The sequence below is a fragment of the Lupinus angustifolius genome, unplaced genomic scaffold, assembly GCF_001865875.1.
Source record: "Lupinus angustifolius cultivar Tanjil unplaced genomic scaffold, LupAngTanjil_v1.0 Scaffold_531, whole genome shotgun sequence".
Lineage (NCBI taxonomy): Eukaryota > Viridiplantae > Streptophyta > Magnoliopsida > Fabales > Fabaceae > Lupinus > Lupinus angustifolius.
Window position 1 is genome coordinate 11407 of NW_017727883.1, and position 7795 is coordinate 19201.

Below are 7795 nucleotides of genomic sequence, written 5' to 3' on the forward strand. Positions count from 1 at the left end.
AGGTACTCAAATTATGTTGGGTCCTTTTCTTTTAGTAACTAGGGAGTTATCTCCCTTTTTCATTGATATATACATGCCACTAGGTATACCATATTTTCTAATATAACAAGAGTAGGAAGTGTGGCCATGAGTGCCACAATAAAAGCATGTAGGAACCCTTTTATTAAAAAAATTCTAATTAGGCTGATTAATAGTTCTCCTATATGGTCTTCTTCTACGTGAAGGGGGAATATATCCTAGCCCGGTATGGTCATCAACATTTCTAGTTATACTAAGCATAGTGTTAACATGTTCTGACTCTCTGTGAGTTTTGCGATTTTTTCATTTAATCTCAAATTTTCATTTTTCAAATCATCGCAAGAGTCACAAACAATTGGTTGACATAAATTATTATCAGAGCAATTGCATGCATTAAAATAATAGATCAAATCTAATGTTTCATTTTCCAATTTTAGTTCATCTAATTATTTTTGTAACGATACTATTCTTTTGTTCATTTAGTAGGATTACTCTTTTCCTATCGTAGCTAATCCTACCTAATTTCTTTTAACTAATCATGCAATTCGACATATGCATCATATAATTCATCATAAGAGGGTGAATCATCAGATGAGGAGGATGAGGTGTTAGAATATACCTCGTCATTTACCTCTTTTGAATTTGAGCAACATGCATTATATGTTCTCGTCATTAGGCATAGCTTTGCAGTTTCCTTTTCATTTGAGGTGTTGGATATCGTGTCCTCCTCTGGTACATCCCATACTATGTAAGCTTTCTTCGATTTGAAGTTCCGAGGAGTGTTCTTATCTAAATCAACCTTCTTGAGGTAAGTAGGACATTGGAACCTGATATGTCATGGCTTACCACATTCATAGCAACTGAAGCACTCTTTACTCTTGCCTTTTCTAGTCGACTCTCGCGCTTCTTTCTTCTGGAAACGTTTGAAGCCTTCTTTCTTTAAAAATTTCCCGAATTTGTATACGAGAAGGCTCAAAGTTTCTTCGTCTATATCTGAATCAAATTCATCTTCTTCTCTCTCTTCTGTGGATTGAGACGTTGTTACCTTGAGAGAAATACTTTTCTTTTTGCGATCTAAATCTTCTTGCATAGTCAGGCGTCCAAGCTCCATTTCGTGCTCTTGAAGTTTTCCGAACAATGTCGCCAAAGGCATGGAGTCAAGATCCTTTGATTCCATTATAGTTGTTACTTTTGGTTGCCATCTCCTGTCAAGACATCGTAAAACTTTGTTAGTAAGCTCTCCTTTGTTAAACAATTTATCCAAAGCAACTAAATGGTTAACTATATGAGTGAATCGTTTTTTCATGTCACTGATAGATTAATTTGGTAACATATGAAACAACTCATATTCATGTGTCAGGGCATTCAACCTGGCATGCTTGACTTTGATAGTGCCTTCGTGAGTCACTTGTAAAGTGTCTCACATTTCTTTCACACTTTGGCACTGCGAGACCCAAAAGAACTCATCATAGGATAGGGTCGATGTGATGATATTTTTTGCATGCAGGTTATACTGAACCTTTTTGCATTCATCATCGGTCCATAGACTTTTAGGTTTATCTTTCGGTTCATCGTCCACTAAATGTTGTGGAACGAAGGGCCCTTTGACTACGGATTTCCAAATATCCGAGTCGATGGCCTCTATAAAGATTTTCATGCGAACTTTCCAGTAGGCATATCCTTCGCCACTGAATACGGGAGGGCAGTTAATGGATGCGCCATCACCGCCAAAGGGGTTGGTGGAAACCATTTAATTTCCCTAACGGATCACATGGATACGGTTGAGCTAGCACGGCGTACTAACTCTGATACCACTTGTTAGGTATCAGTGATAGAATACACATAGAAGGGAGGGTTGAACAGGTGTCGCAGTTCCCACTTACCGCTATTTGCACCAACACCCTGTTCTAGAAATTTACCCAGTTAATTGTTCAATGATATGACTTAATCGATTAAGTCGCATAGAAATTGCAGTTGCTGACTGGCTCAATTACATAGCCAATTACAAATTATATAGAATTGATTTAACATATATATTTGAACACAAATGATCTTTATTTGGCAGTAAGTCTATATTCAAAATATCAGTTTCAATAGGCAATTAAAAGATACTAAAAACAGTAAAGAGATAAGGGAAAGAAACAGCCTGCAATAAGGTATTTATACTGGTTCATTTTGCGGTCCACTGCAAACTACATCCAGTCCACTGCAAAACTACATCCAGTCCTCCCCTCTGATCCGGGAGATTTTTCTTCACTAAAATTGAAACCAATATGCATTACAAACACACTTTAAATTACAAGACCTTGAATGCTCCCTTCTTGAGTTCCCAGAACCTATACCTTGGTTTGACCTTACCCAATCGCCTAGGAAAACCTTTCATACGATCCAGCCCCAGCCAAGAGTATGCTCTAAACTCAAGACCTCCAAGTCATGGTGAAGACTCTCTGATATCTTTGGTGGTACTACACCAAGAGACGACTTCCCTTGTTACACAAACAATACAAAGAACAAAGTAATGTGAAGCACTAAAATAGCTCAAATATAACAAGAAAGAGCAAGCTATAAACCTGTACAAATCTCACAATTACTATGAATATGTATAACATGAGAATCATGAAGCACATATAATTTTTACCCTTTAATAGATCTCTAAACAATAGTGAAAGAATCATGCAAGAACAAGATAGGATGAACAACACATTTGATAATATGCAATGGATGACATGTTAATCCTAAGCATAATACTATCTCACTCTAATTTCACATGCAACTCCCTCTGCCTATATGACATACATTGAACATGAAAATAGGCAACCTAGCAATTCTAATGTGAATGTATGAATGTATCAAATTGTATATGAAATTTGTTAACAAAGCAGTTTATATAGAAAAGTTATTTTTCACCCAGTTAATCGATTAAGTTGCCTGTTAATCGATTAACGGACTGTTAGCGCATAACTGAAATATGTTTTTCAGTTTTCTGTTGAAACTGTTAAAAATGTTTTCACGTTAATCGACTAAGCTTTACTTAATCGATTAGCTGACGTATTTTTAGTTAAGATGTTAATTGGTAAAGTACCTATATATTATGCTTATCAACTATACATGTTTTACCTTTATGTTATGCCTAAAATGCACAAATAACATGTATGATTAATGCTTGAACATATAATAAACTGGATGGCATGTCTCATGTAAATAATATGATAGTTTTTAGCCTTTGTGAGATTTGCATCTAGGTTTACCTAACCTAGACTCAATAACTAAGACACATCTAAGACTCTAGTCTAGACATGAAACTCTTGAATCTTTGGCATGTTGATTTGTTGAGTTGCCTTTAAGCTTTCACTAAGTCCTTTGTCTTCATCAAAACATAGGCAAGCATAAGTGCTCTCTTGACACATTGCACTTTCAAGATGGCACTTGGAGAATGTGTACTGATTGCAGAGTCGTCAACAATATAATGGTAAAGTATAGAGACTCTATCCCTAGGTTAGGTGACCTCTTAGATGAATTATATGGTGCAGGTGTTTTCTCAAAAATTGATTTAAAAAGTTGCTACCATCAAATTCGTATAAGGGAAGGGGATGAGTGGAAACTTCTTTCAAAATAAAGTTTTGTTTATATGAGTGGTTGGTTATGTCATTTGGTTTAACTACTGCACCTAGCACTTTCATGAGATTAATGAACCATTTTTTGAGGGAGTTTTTGAGGAAATTTGTGGTTGTTTATTTTGATGACATCTTAATAGATAGTAAAAACTTGGATGATCATTATGAAGATTTTGAGGGTTGTTTTACTTATTTTAAGAAGGAAAAATTATATGCCAACTTTGAAAAATATACATTATGTGTGGATCATGTGATCATTCTTGGCTTTGTAATAAATGTCAATGAGATTCATGTTGATCAAGAAAAGATCAAGGCTATAAAGATTGGCCCACCCCTAAAAATGTGACTGAAATAAGAAGCTTTCATGGTTTGGCAAGCTTCTATAGAAGGTTTGTTAAGAATTTTAGCACCTTAGTTGCCTCTCTAAATGACATTTTTAAGAAAATTGTGGTTTTTAAATGGGGTGAAAAGCAAGAAGAAGCTTTCCAAAAGCTTAAAGAAAAACTCACTAATGCACCAATTCTTATCTTACCAAATTTTACCAAATCTTTTGTAATTGAGTGTGATGTTTCTAATGTTGGTATTGGAGCAGTTTTGATGGGGTCATTCGATTGGTTACTTTAGTGAAAAAATAAGTGTTGCAACCTTTAATTATTCCACTTATGATATGAAGTTGTATGCCTTAGTGAGAGCTCTACAAACATGACAACATTACCTTTTGCCTAAAGAGTTTGTGATCCATAGTGATCATGAATCATTGAAGTATTTGAAGGGGCAAGGTGAGTTGAATAAGAGACATACTAAATGGGTTGAGTTCCTTGAACAATTCCCATATATTTTGAAACACAAGAAAGGCAAAGCCAATGTTGTGGTTGATGCTATTTCAAGAAGGTATACTTTGCTTTTTTTACTTTAGAAACAAAATTGTTTAGTCTAGAATGCATAAAAGTGTTATATGAGCATGATAAGGACTTATCCGAAATCTATGCTAGTTGTATGCATTCGGCCCATAATGAATATTTTAGGCACAACAAATTTTTATTCAAAGAAAAGAGATTATGTGTTCTTAAAAGCTCTCATGAGGGTGGATTAATGAGATATTTTGGTATCCAAAATACTTTAGACATGTTACGTGAGAATTTTTATTGGCCACATATGAAACATGATGTGCAAATTGTTGCATAGTATGTAAAAAGTCTATATCAAAGGTTATGCCTCATAACCTTTACACTCCATTACCCATATCAAATTCTCCCTTGGATTGACTTATCAATGGATTTTGTGGTGGAGTATTTTTATGTTTGGTCGATACAATGGTGAGAAAGCACTTGGAGATTTGTATTCCTTTGATGTTCAGACAGGTCAATGGCCGAAGGAAAAGACAGCTGGAAGCAACCTGCATGCTAGGTTCTCCCACTCAATTTTTTTTATAAAAATTATCTTGGAGTTCTGGGTGGTTGTCCCACTGAATCTCTCTAACACTTTATTGATATATCCTTTCTGTGATAATCCCAACAGTCTTTGTGATCTATCACGGAATATTTTTATTCCTATCACATAGGATGCCTAACCCATATCTTTCATTTCAAAGTTATTAGAGAGATACTTCTTTACATCGTGTAACAACCCTTTACCATTTGCAGCAAGCAAAATGTCGTCAACATATAGGACTGATATTATAAAATTGCTCCCACTAACTTTCATATAGATACACCGGTCAACAGTGTTTTCCACAAACCCATATGACGTAATGGTATCATTGAACTTTATGTACCATTGTCTGGAAGCTTGTTTAAGTCCATATATTGACTTATTTAATTCACACACCAGATTTTCCTTTCATGTGGTCACAAACCCTTCGGGTTGATTCATATAAACTTTCTCGTTTAAGTCACCATTCAAAAATGCGGTCTTTACGTCCATTTGGTGAAGCTCTAAGTCATAATGAGCCACCAATGCCATAACAATTCTTAAAGAATCTTTCTTTGAAATTGGAGAGAAAGTTTCTTTATAATCAATGCCCTCCTTTTGAGTGAAACCCTTGGCGACAAGTCTAGCTTTATATCTTTCAATGTTGTCTTTCGAGTCGCGCTTGGTCTTAAAGACCCATTTACAGCCAACTCGTTTTGAACCCTCGGGCAACTCAGCTAGATTCTAAACTTTATTATCGTCCATTGATTTCAACTCTTCTTTCATAGCATTGAGCCACTTTTCAGAATTGTGACTTTTCATAGCTTGTATGAACGAGACTGGATCCTTATCAATGCTTAAGTCACATTCATGCTCAAGTGAATACACAATATAATCATCAGAAATAGCTGGTCTTCTTTGCCTTTCAGACCTTCTTAATGCTATTTCTTGTGATTCTTCTATCACTTGATCATTAATTACTCCATTAATTGGTTCATTAACTATCCATCTTTCGTGATTTATCACTCCTACTGGTTTGACTATTCTCAATGAACCTAGCATTTCCAGACTCAACTATTCTCATACTATGGTTAGGACAATAAAATCTGTACCCTTTTGACTTTTCCGGATAGCCAATGAAGAAACCACTAATGGTTCTTGCATCAAGCTTCTTTTCATGTGGGTTGTACACCTTTACTTCTGCTGGACAACCCCAAACATGGAGATGTCTCAAACTGGGTTTCCTACCAGTCCATAACTCATAGGGAGTTTTAGGAACTGCTTTACTAGGAACCATATTCAACAAATACGCAGCGGTCCTTAATGTGTACATCCACAACGATAAAGGTACATCACAATGGTTTAACATTGACCTAACCATCTCCATTAGAGTACGGTTCCGCCTTTCAGCCACACCATTCTGTTGCGGTGTGTAAGGCATAGTGTATTGAGCACATATGCCTCTACTTTCGAGAAACTTTGCAAATGGTCCAGGACATTGTCCATTCTCATTATACTTTCCATAATATTCACCACCTCTATCAGACCTCACAACCTTAACCTTCTTTTCAAGTTGCCTTTCAACCTCGTCAATAAATACCTTTAGGACATTTATTGATTGAGATTTTTCATGCAACAAATATAGGTAACAATAACGTGAGTAGTCGTCTATAAAAGTGATAAAGTACTTTTCACCACTCCAAGATGGAACATCAAATGGACCACAAATATCTGTGTGAATCAATTAAAGAAGTTTGCTACTTCTTGTGGCTGGATTCTTTGATATGTGTTTAGTTTGTTTTCCTTTAATACAATCTCAACAAACATCCCAATTTCCATAATCCAAATGAGGCAAAATCTCATTTTTAGTTAACCTCATTATCCTTTCTTTGGATATATGGCCTAATCTTTGATGACACAAGTAAGCAGAATTCTTATCAAAAATTTTAAGCTTGCTACTAACATCATGTTCAATATTAAATAAAGATTCCTTAAATTTAAAATCAAGATTGAAGCATTATAAACCATTCATTAATGTACCATAACCGAAATAGTACGAGTGTTTATACAAATTAAAAACAGAATGCCCAATCTTAAAATTAAAACCTAAACAATCCAGCCTAGCAACAGAAACCAAGTTCCTAGCACATTCAGGAACATAAAGACACTTTTCTAGATCTAAATAGTTTCCACTATCTAGGATCAATCTGTATGTTCCAATTCCATGAACTTGTGCCTTCATTCTGTTCCCCATGTAAAGAAACTTCTCAGTTTCCTGGGTTCGGATTGAAAGGAATCCCTGCATAATATGCGACACATGAGTTGTTGCACCAGAGTCTAACCACCAAGTATTATTAGGAACTTCAATAAGAAATGATTCATCTATAACGGAAACAAAATGTTTACCTTTCTTTTCGAACCACTTCTTTCTTTTAGGGCAATCCTTCTTAAAGTGCCCATTCTTCTTACAGAAGAAGCACTTCATTTCTTTATGGATTCTCCCTTCTTTAATAGGGACCTTTTCCTTCCCCTTTCCTTTGTTCCTATTGCTTGACCTGAATCTGCTGGTGTTGGAGCTACCTGGCTCTTGAATGGTCATGTGAATGGAGTCATTCTCAATTTTATTTAGCCTCCCCTCCTCCTGAACGAGCATGGCCTTTACTTCCTAAAAATTTCATTTTTCCTTTATGGTGTTGTAATTCACCTAGAATTGGCCAAACTCAATGGGAAGGGAGTTAATGATGAACTGTACT